The 11531-nt window shown below is 39.8% G+C and overlaps 1 pseudogene; it reads left to right on the top strand.

The window, feature by feature from the left end:
• The first annotated feature begins 3515 nt into the window (after positions 1–3515).
• LOC114688003 overlaps positions 3516–11531 on the top strand; it is a 51448-nt pseudogene continuing 43432 nt past the window's right edge.

Raw genomic sequence — 11531 nt, 5'->3', positions numbered from 1 at the left:
CTATGTTAATCCTACCTATCCATGAGCATGGGAGATCCTTCCATTTTCTGATATCTTCTTCAATTTCTTTCTTTAGAGATTTAAAGTTCTTATCAAAAAGGTCCTTCACTTGTTTAGTTAGTGTTATCCCAAGGTATTTTGTATTATTTGTGGCTATTGTAAAGGGTGATGTTTCTCTGACTTCTTTCTCAGCCCTTTTATCATTTGTGTATAGGAGGGCTACTGATTTTTTTGAGTTGATCTTGTATCCTGCCACTTTACTGAAGGAGTTTATCAGCTGTAGGAGTTCCCTGATAGAGTTTTTGGGGTCACTTATGTATACTATCATATCATCTGCAAATAGTGAAAGTTTGACTTCTTCCTTGCCAATTTGTATCCCTTTGATCTCCTTTTGTTATCTTACTGCTCTAGCTAGAACTTCTAGTACTATATTGAATAAATATGGGGAGAGTGGACAGCCTTGTCTTGTTCCTGAATTTAGTGGTATCGCTTTGAGTTTCTCTCCATTTAATTTGATGTTTGCTGTTGGCTTGCTATAAATTGCTTTTATTATGTTTAGAAATGTTCCTTGTATTCCTGATATTTCTAAGACCTTTATCATGAAGGGGTGTTGGATTTTGTCAAAGGCTTTTTCAGCATCTAAGGAGATGATCATGTGTTTTTTTTTCTTTCAGTTTGTTTATATGGTGTATTACATTGATTGATTTTCATATGTTGAACCATCTTTGCATCCCTTGGATGAATCCTACTTGATCGTGATGGATGATTGTTTTGATGTATTCTTGGATTCGGTTTGCCAATATTTTGTTGAGTATTTTTGCATCAATGTTCATGAGGGAGATTGGTCTGTAGTTCTCTTTCTTTGTTGCATCTTTGTGTGGTTTGGGTATCAGGGTAATTGTAGCCTCATAAAAAGAGTTTGGTAATGTTCCTTCTGTTTCTATTGTGTGGAACACTTTGAAGAGGATTGGTATTAGTTCTTCTTTGAAAGTCTGGTAGAATTCTGCACTGAAACCATCTGGTCCTGGCTTTTTTTGGTTGGGAGACTTTTGATGACTGTTTCTATTTCTTTAGGGGTTATTGGTCTATTTAAATGGTTTATCTGGTCTTGATTTAATTTTGGTATGTGGTATTTATCCAGAAAATTGTCCATTTCTTCCTGGTTTTCCATTTTTGTGGAGTACAGGTTTTTGAAGTATGATCTGATGATTCTCTGGATTTCCTCATTGTCTGTTGTTATGTCTCCCTTTTCATTTCTGATTTTGTGAATTTGGGTGCTCTCTCTTTGCCTTTTGGTTAATTTGGCTAGGGGTTTGTCTATCTTGTTGATTTTTTTCAAAGAACCAAGTCTTTGTTTCATTGATTTTTTTTTTTTTGTATTGTTCTCTTGTTTTCTATTTCGTTGATTTCAGCCCTCAATTTGATTATTTCCTGGCGTCTATTTCTCCTGGGTGAGTTTGTTTCTTTTTGTTCTAGAGCTTTCAGTTGTGCTGTTAATTCATTGGTATGGGATTGCTCCATCTTCTTTATGTGTGCATTTAGAGCTATGAATTTTCCTCTTAGCACTGCTTTCATAGTGTCCCATAAGTTTGGATATGTTGTACTTTCATTTTCATTGAATTCTAGGAACTCTTTAATTTCTTTCTTTATTTCTTCCTTGACCCATTGATGTTTCAGGTGGGCATTATTCAGTTTCCATGAGTTTGTGGGTTTTCTATAATTTTTGTTGTTGTTGAGGTCTAACTTTAAGGCATGGTGGTCTGATAAGATACAGGAGGTTATTCCAATTTTTTTGTATCTGTTGAGATTTGTTTTGTGTCCAAGCATGTGGTCAATTTTTGAGAAGGTTCCATGGGGTGCTGAGAAGAAGGTATATTCTTTTGTGTTAGGATGGAATATTCTGTAGATATCTATTAGGTCCATTTGAGTCATAACATCTGTTAGGTCCTTTATTTCTTTGTTAAGTTTCAGTCTGGTAGATCTGTCTTTTGGTGAGAGTGGTGTGTTAAAATCTCCCACTACTAATGTGTGGGGTTTGATGTACATTTTAAACTTTAGTAGTGTTTCTTTTATGAATGTGGGTGCTTTTGTATTTGGAGCATAAATGTTTAGAATTGAGACTTCATCTTGGTAGATTTTTCCCATGATAAATATGTAATGTCCATCCTGATCTCTTTTGATTGATTTTAGTTTGAAGTCTATTTTATTAGATATTAGGATAGCTACACCATCTTGTTTCTTAGGTCCATTTGCTTGGAAAGCCTTTTCCCAGCCCTTTACTTGGAGGTAGTGTCTGTCTTTTAAGTTAAGTTGTGTTTGTTGTATGCAGCAGATGGATGGGTCCTGTTTTCTTATCCATTCTGTTAGCTTGTGTCTTTTTATAGGTGAGTTGAGACCATTGATATTGATGGATATTAATGACCAGTGATTGTTTAATTCATGTTATTTTTTGTGGTTGTGTTGTGTTTTCCTTCTTTGGTGGATGTTGTTGTGGGATTATCTATTGCTTGATTTTTCATGGATGTGTTTAGCTTCTTTGGGTTGGATTTTCCCTTCTAGTGCTTTCTGTAGGGCTGGGTTTGTGGACAGGTATTGATTAAATCCGGTTTTGTCCTGGAATTTTTTGTTTACTCCGCCTATGGTGATTGAGAGTTTTGCTGGGTATAATAGTCTGGGTTGGCATCCATGGTCTCTTAGTGTCTGCATAAGATTTGTCCATGATCTTCTAGCTTTCATAGTCTCCATTGAGAAGTCTGGTGTTATTCTGATGGGTTTGCCTTTATATGTTACTTGGTGTTTTTACTTTGCGGCTCTTAATATTTTTTCTTTGTTCTGTGTGTTTAATGTTTTGATTATTATGTGGGGAGGGGACTTTTTCTTTGGATCCAGCCTATTCGATGTTCTGTAAGCTTCTTGTATCTTCATAGGTATTTCTTTCTTTAGGTTAGGAAAGTTTTCTTCTATAATTTTGTTGAATATATTGTCTATGCCTTTGAGTTTGTATTCTTCTCCTTCTTCTATCCCTATTATTCTTAGGTTTGGTCTTTTCATGGTGTCCCAAATTTCCTGGATGTTTTGTATTATGACTTTTTTGTCTTTAGTGTTTTCTTTGACTGACAAATCTATTTTCTCTATTGTGTCTTCTATTGCGGGCTTGTCTACATGTACGGTCTGCCACCAGGCCTGTATGTCTTTGCTGGCTGCCACTGGGCCTGTATGTCCCGGCCGGCCGCTGCTGCCGCCAGGCTTACCAGCCTCTGCCTGTTGCCGTTGCCACTGCTGCCACTGCCGCCAGACCTGTCTGCTTTTGCGGGCTGCCGCCACGCCTGTATGTCTCTGCTGTCGCTGCCGTGGGCCTACCTGACTCTACTTGTTGCTGCTGCCGTGCCTGTCTACCGGTCCCGGACTTCTTAAGACATTTTTGTTTGGGAATGGGAGGCTTACTGAGCTGTTCATTCGTGTGGTAAAAGTGGAAATGGGGAGAGAGAATCAATGGTCTTCCACAGCCACACCACATGGTTGTGGAAGGACTACTCACCCTGGCCAGTTCACCAAAGATAAGTATACAATCCCCGGTTGCTGGGTTCCTCTGTCACCGATGCAATAAGCCAAAGCAAACTGAATTAATAAACCCAGATTTAGAAACAGGGCAGCGCAAAGGAGAGCACTCTCAGGTAGCTCTCAGGAAAGCAGGAGACAGATCATGAGAGCACCCATGGCAGATGTATGGACTGGGTCTTAAATAGCTGGTAGGCATGATCCCAGACATCTCTCGGGGAGGAACCACGGATGGCGGGCTTTCTGCAATGGGGCTGCTTGAGCAGGAGATTTCAAACAGTTTGAAAAAATGTTAATGTGTCCTGAACTTTTAATGTAAAGCAACTGTGGAAATAGGCATAGCTTTGTGAGGATTATTAAATTGTCACAACACCATATACTCCAATATCAGGTAGCTGATAACTGTTTTTAAAGCATTCCTTTAAGGACAAGACAAGGAAACAATGCCATAGTAGATGTCACAGTTTCAATCATAGCCATGTAAGAGGCATGTTGTTGAACTGTCCAACCAATTACCATCATGCCTTCCAATTATCATATCATTGATGAGGGCATTAGTGTATGGCTAAGACCTTTTGTAAGCAAACCTTTGGTATTAAAGCTAGCGTTGCTCATATACTTGTAGTGAGTGATTTAGCATAGTTTAGTGAGAGAAGCACTGTATGAGAGACCAGGAGGTTGTCTTGGTGTAGAAACATGAATCTCTATTCCACATCTGTATAACACACAAAATATTCGAATATGGGAATGCAATGTGAAAACCCTTTATTTTTTATCTTCCTTTCCCAGGTGTGTCATCTGTCACTCTGGATACAATCCATGGGAGCATAATGGGTATGGAAAGAAGCATTGTACTTCTGGCACTCTCAGAAGAAATGGAAGATATGTGGTAGTCCCCAGTATGAGAAGACATGACTGTGATACAAGTTTACAATTACTTGGTTTTCCAACTTCAGTGGGAATTCACCAACAAACTCTCATTGGAGAAAAACCTTATGATATCCAGGAATATGGAAATTCATCTCTCTCTACTGGTTCACTGTGCATATGTAGTGTGGCTCCCAGTATAAGAAAATGTTATAAATGCAATCAGTCTGGTCAGGCCCTGAGTTCTTCAAGTTCTCTTCAAAGATATGAAAATTCTCATGTGGGAAGAGAAAATAATAAATGTGAGTCATCTACTAAATGCTTTAGGCTTAACAGGCATCGTCAAACACACCAAAGAACCAATAATGAAGAGGCTCTCTATGAATGTAATCAACATGATAAACCCTTTATATCTGATTGCTCTTTAGAAGAACACCAAAAAACTCATTTGGAAGGAAAACCCTATGAGTATAATCAAAGGAATAAAGCCTTTGCATGTGACAGTCTTCAGCATCAAGTACAGAGAATTCAAACTCCAGAGAAATGCTATGAATGTAATCAATGTGGTAAAGCCTTTGTAAAGATGAGTAATCTTCAAAGACATGAAAGAATTCATACTGGAGAGAAACCCTATGAGTGTAATCAATGTGGTAAAGCCTTTGCACAGAAGAGTAATCTTCAAAGTCATGAAAGAATTCATACTGGAGCGAAACCATATGAATATAATCAATGTAATAAAGCTTTGCAGAGATGAGAAATCTTAACAGTCATGAAAGATTTCATACAAGAGAAAAACCCTGTTTATATAATCAATGTGTTAAAGCCTTTACAAGAAAGAATAGTCTTCACAGTCATGAACGAATTCATACTGGAAAGAAACTCTATGAGTGTAATGAATGTGGTAAAACATTTACACAAAAGAGTAATCTTCGAAGTCATGAAAGAATTCATACTGGAGAGAAACCATTTCAATGTGATCAATGTGGTAAAACCTTTGCACGGAAGAGTCATCTTGAAAGTCATGAAAGAATTCATACTGGAGAGAAACCGCATGAATGTAATCAATGTGGTAAAGCCTTTACAGAGAAGAGTCATCTTCTCAACCATGAAAGAATTCATACTAGAGAGAACCCTTATGAATGTAGTCAATGTGGTAAAGCCTTTGCACAGAAGAAAGTCTTCAAAATCATGAAAGAATTCATACTGGAGAGAAACCCTATGAATGTCACCATTGTGGTAAAGCCTTTGCATTGAAGAGTTATCTTCTCAAACATGAAAGAATTCATACTGGAGAGAAACTCTATGAATGTAACCAGTGTGGTAAAGCCTTTGCACAGAAGAGTTATCTTCTCAAACATGAAAGAATTCATACTGGGAAGAAACCCTATGAATGTAATCAATGTGGTAAAGCCTTTGGACAGAAGAATAACCTTCTATGTCATGAAAGAATTCATACTGGAGAGAAGCCATTTAAATGTAATCAATGTGGTAAAACCTTTGCACAGAAGAATGGTCTTCAATCACATGAAAGAATTCATACTGGAGAGAAACCCTATGAATGTAATCACTGTGGTAAAGCCTTTACACAGAAGAGTTATCTTCTCACCCATGAAAGACTGCATACTGGAGAGAAACCGTATAAGTGTAACCAATGTGGTAAAGCCTTTGCAGTGAAGAGCCGTCTTCACAATCATGAAAAATATCATACTGGAAACACACCGTATAAATGTGTCCAATGTGGTGTAGGCTTTGCACAGAAGAATTCTCTTCGAAGTCATAAAATAATTCATATAGGAGAGAAACCCTATGAATGTAGTCAATATAGCAAAGCCTTGGTACAGAAGAGTAGCCTTCTAAGTCATGAAAGAATTCATAATGGACAGTACCATATGAATGTAATCAATGTGGTAATTTTAAATGTAAGCTGCCATGTGGGTGCTGGAAACTGAATTGTGTTTTCTACAAGAGTTACTTGCCTGGAGTCCAGTTTCATATGGGTTCAGGTCCCTAAGAATAGATCAAGCATCAGTAGAGGAAGGAGACTGCCATGATCTGAGCATGAAGCAATATGGCAGCTGCTTCATTGAAAAACGACTACACATTTTATGCTGTATAACTGAATCTTAGTTTAACTCAAGCAGGTTAAAAACAGACTTAATGATTCCAGGATAAAAGCAGCCATCATCATCATTACAGCATTTTTCCTGGGGCAAAAAGTGATAAATTCAGCAAGTATCTTCATTCCTTTCTGGATGTGAGCCCATTGTTTCCCTTCATAGTTGCTTTCATCCTTGGAACTAGGTGTATCCAGTTAATAAATCTTTAAGTTCTATTTTTGGTATAATCAGGGGAACATAATGGGGCTTCTTGTTTGGGAGTAGGAATAGTAATCACATTGTGTGATTCCATGGTGGTGGGATTTTTCCAAGAATTTTGTTTAAAGAGAGTACCTTGCCTATGTATATGTTCCCATCCTCCAGTGTAGCCAGCAAAATAAATTTCCCACAGTAAAAGGCATACGGAAACTCCATTACATGTAGTGAGAATTATTAAAATTGAAATAAAAATGATGCTGGAGAATAAAGATCGGCAATCAGGAAATGCTGGAACTTTGTCAAACAGCAATGGTCACTGTGCAGTCTACACCAGGTGGTAAACTGCTAAACAATTTCTCATCCCTTTTTATTTCTTTTAAGATTCATTTTATTATTGTTACCTTTGTGAGTCCACATGAACAGTATAGTGTGAAATCAGATGTCAGCCTGTGTAACCCAGTTCTTCCTTTCTACCATGTGGGTTCTGAGGACCACACCAGGTCCATCAGTCTTGGTAACAAGCACATTTACCTGCTGATTCATGCCATGATGAACACTGAGCACTGACTCTTTTGTTAACCGTTGAATTTTTGTTTGCTTGTTTGTTTTTTAAAACAGGCTGATGAAGTTGAGGCTGACCTTGAACTTCAGATCTTTCTGCTTCCACCTCCAGTTACTGGGATGATAGGCTTTACTTCTATGCCCTGTGTATGCAGAGGTCTTTTGTGTGCTGAGCAAGTATTCTATCCAGTGACCACCATTTGATATGAAAACATTGATATAACTGAGTTTTTCATATACAGGTCTACACTGAGAACCTGCCTCAAAACCTAACCAAAACTGCAAACATTAACTTTTGTTAAAATAAACTCTGTGTGTGTGTGTGTGTGTGTGTGTGTGTGTGTGTGTGTGTGTATGTGTTTTGAGATGGAATCTCTCTCAGTTGCCTAGACTGGCCTAGAACTCACTGTAGCCTTTGAATGCTGCCCCTTGGCCTCGGCTTCCTAAGTACCAGGAGAACAGGGCTGGACTAGGGAGTGAACAAACCAGAGCACAGAGTGGACTACCTGTGTGTCCTGGGGCTCACAGGTAGTAGCCAGAGGTGCTTGACAAGATCAGAATATTTCTAGGGTTGAATTATATTCCATAACCTTTCTTAAAATGGAATGCCAGCATTTCAGCATGGAAGGATGGGAAGAGGCCCAGGATTCAATCCTCTTTGAGGTCGAAGTGTCTTCAGAGTCTCATGTGGGCTAGGGCCACAAATGCAGTGTGAGGCATTGCTTATGAAGAGATAGATATACACTACCAAGACCATGGTCATGGCTCAGTTGTACCTTCAGTGGCCTCATAGAGATGGTGAGTAAGCATGCCAGGGCTAGAGCTGTGCCCCGGAGTCCTTGGACAAGGACAAGGAAATGGTGGAAAAGAGACTTCCTTCTTGCTCACTGGTGGAGCACACTAAGTTGATATTAGACAAAATTGAAAATCTCCCAGGTGGTAAAGTATTGCAAAATCCTTCCACTTCTCACATGGGAAACTGAAACAGAGAAGGCAGTCGTGGCTAGAGCAATTCTGGGTATTGTTCTAACTGGTTATTGTAACTATGGTAACAAGTGTGGTGCACTTACATCTGTCTGAATAACAGGCATAGGGAGGTGAAGTCACTCAACAAAGGCGAAAGACAATAAATGGACAATTAGCAGGATTTGAACCCATGTATCCCATGTGTACTCTTATAAAGTTTTTAAGGATGCATGTATTTATTAATATAGGGGGGAGGGCATGCATGTGTGGGAATCAGAGGACAACTTACCTGATTCCATTTTCTCCTTCAACTATGTTGTTCCCAGGGAAGGAACTCAGATAGAAAAACAGGCTTGGCAGCAAGTATCTTTACCACTAGAATCATCTCACTAGCCCTCAGTTGTATCATTTTGTGTGAATGTGCATGTGTGGAGGTCACAGGTCAATATTGGGGATTTCATACTTGATATTATTCTCCAAGTTGACTTTATGAGTTATTGGGTATTGAAAGGCATCTCCAGACTCTAGAATTCCTGAAGATGTGCCATTTGAGACCCTAAGGACAGGGAGCCATTATGGCTTTCTGTCTGAACCAAATAGACAAAGTGTTTGCTAATCTGAAGTTCAGACGACAGTGCCTGGTTTATTTGTGCTGTGAGTACACAGGGCCTTGAGTCATTAAAAGATAATCTGTGTTTTTGATTGTGGTAACAAATCACATCCTCATAAATTCATGGCTGTATTGTCCACATATTGCTTTAATTTTCCTGTTTGTTCTTCTGGCCCTATATATTCCACCCCTTTTGTACTTTGTTTTACTTGAGATCAAGTTCAAATCCCTAGAAGCTGAATATTTCCCCCCTGAAGAGGCCAATCTGTATGCCATGATTTGATGAACATCAAAACATGATCTGTTATCCTGTCAAGGGTAACAAAATAATTGTTTGAATTCTTACCTTCCCAAACATTTAAATGAGGAACATTTTCAGCACCTGGGGTATTCAAACACAAGTTCTGAGATGGATCAGCTCCTGTCCTGAATCTGGTACCCTGTACCGAGTTCCAGTGAAAAGGTCCCTGTTTGCATCCTGTATCAGGGTGGCCACTCCTAAAAACCCTGTCCCCTCCAGATTATAGAATTTGCCAAAGAAGTCTTTCTGCTAAATGACACTTTGAAGGTGCAGCAGGTTATCCTGGCTAGCTCTTGGAGGAGGAGGCACTGAGAGGCCAAATGTCAGTCTTGCTGCAGAGAATCTAGTTGCTACTGGCTCTGTGGAACACAGTCAGGTGATGGGACATAGAGAAAACTGTCTCTGTTCAAAGAGGGATAGCTTGCTGGATCTAGCCTGGGCCAGGTGCCTCAGGGACATGTCCCTGCTGCAGCCATCTATGACCACTGAAGTTTGGGTTTTGATTTAGGTGCAGAAGTGTGTGGTTGTGTCTTGCTATAGATTCAGCTTTTGCAAGCTCAGGGCTGTTGAGACACTCAACCATTCTGCCTCCATCATTCACCTCTGCAAGATAAAGCCTATCGGGGACTCTAGGAGTCCAGCCCCTCGATAGTCCCCTCCCAGGGTCCGGGAAGAATCTATAACCAGCTGATTATTACTCTTTGATGAGAAGAAATGAATGTATGTACATGATACTCCTTAGTTCATACACTTTATTAGTCTGTGATAATTCTCTCTCTACACAGCTTCTATTCTGCTCTCATGTTTAGCTCCTTCCTGATTTCTCTATATTTGTCTACTGTCCCCTCTAGGTTCTATCTTAATTCCCTCATCTAGTTCTGTCCCTTCTGGTTTCTCATCTATCTAGTTCTTTCCCCTATCAGCTCCTCTCCCATCTCCTCTCTCATCTGGCTCTTCTTCATCTTGTTCTTCCCCATCTGACTTTTCCTCATCTTCCATCTCGTCCCTCTTGTCCTCTCTTCTAGCCCTTCAATCTAGTTCTTCTCCATCTCAGTTTGTTCCTCTCAAGTTCTTACCCATCTAGTTCTTCCATTCTCTTTTCTCTTCTCTGACCTTTGCCCTGGAAGTCCCGGTATATAAAGGGAGGGTCCGAGCTAAATTGTGTAAAGCTATTACTTAATGTCCACCTCTCCTAGGTGGTGTCTCCTTGTGGAATTTACCATAAGTCAGGAGACTTGCATGTGGGCTGTTATCATTGTTAATCTACCTGGGACTAACAATGGGTGCCCACCTGGGTGGTGTTTCCTGTAGTCCTTGAAAGTGGCTAAGGGAGATATCTGATTCCAGAGAAAGCTTTTCCTGAGGCTGTTCTCCAAATACCTGGAATGTGTATGTCCAGAGAGTTGTCAATCTACACTGTTAGTCCTTCTTAGGGGAAAGTCAATTGGAAAAACTATGAAGGCACACATGATTTTCATAACAGAATACAGCTGATATATAACAAGCCAAGTAACACCAAAAACTCCTTGGGATTTGGCTTCCTCTGGAGGAATTCCCTGATTCCTCCAGGTAGAGACTTTGCCATAACCAGCTGAGTTCTTATGATATTCCTGCTGCCCGCAGCAAAAGCCTTAGGGACCACCTTCCTCAGCCTGCTGGATGATGACCAGGACTCCTGTACTGGGAGATCAGCCTGGACTTTACCAGTGTTGCTCAGCTAGTCCCATCTCACCATGACTCCCTACACTCTCCCTGTGATTCCCAGACTCTGCAACACTTTACATGTTACAACTTCTGATGTGCCACCAATATCACAAGTATACACCAGGGTGTGTAAGCTCACTGTGAAAGGGGAAAATAACCAGTGTGGAACATGGGGGTGATGGCAGGAGGGTGGTAGATGGACTTAGTAGATAGTTTTGAGCTTCTGGACCAAAAGTCAGTTATGGCAATGAACATGAGTACAGTGCAATATTTAACAAAGGCAGGGAATGTTGTGGATAGAACATTCTGCTTAGAATGCCCATCATTTTTTCTAGAGATAATTTAAAAATGTCTGAGCCTTCTGGAGTATGCGGAAAGTGTGGCATAGGTTGTCATTGTACTACTGAATTCAGATCATGAAGGGACAGACAAGGTAACCCTTTGACATTGGGAAATGTTCTGAGTGGGCCTTTTGGAGGCCCCAATATCAAATTTGATCCATTCATTATCTGTCAGTATCAGAACCCCCAAAGTTACATTACACAGTGGTTTATTAACTTCAGATTTTTACATGCCCATGAAAACAGACAATAGGTACAGAGAGATAATGTATAGTACAAAGAACTTCCGAATTGAATTAGTTTGTATA

The sequence above is a fragment of the Peromyscus leucopus genome, unplaced genomic scaffold (assembly GCF_004664715.2).
Source record: "Peromyscus leucopus breed LL Stock unplaced genomic scaffold, UCI_PerLeu_2.1 scaffold_1305, whole genome shotgun sequence".
NCBI lineage: Eukaryota > Metazoa > Chordata > Mammalia > Rodentia > Cricetidae > Peromyscus > Peromyscus leucopus.
This window is presented reverse-complemented; position numbering and strand designations above follow the sequence as displayed.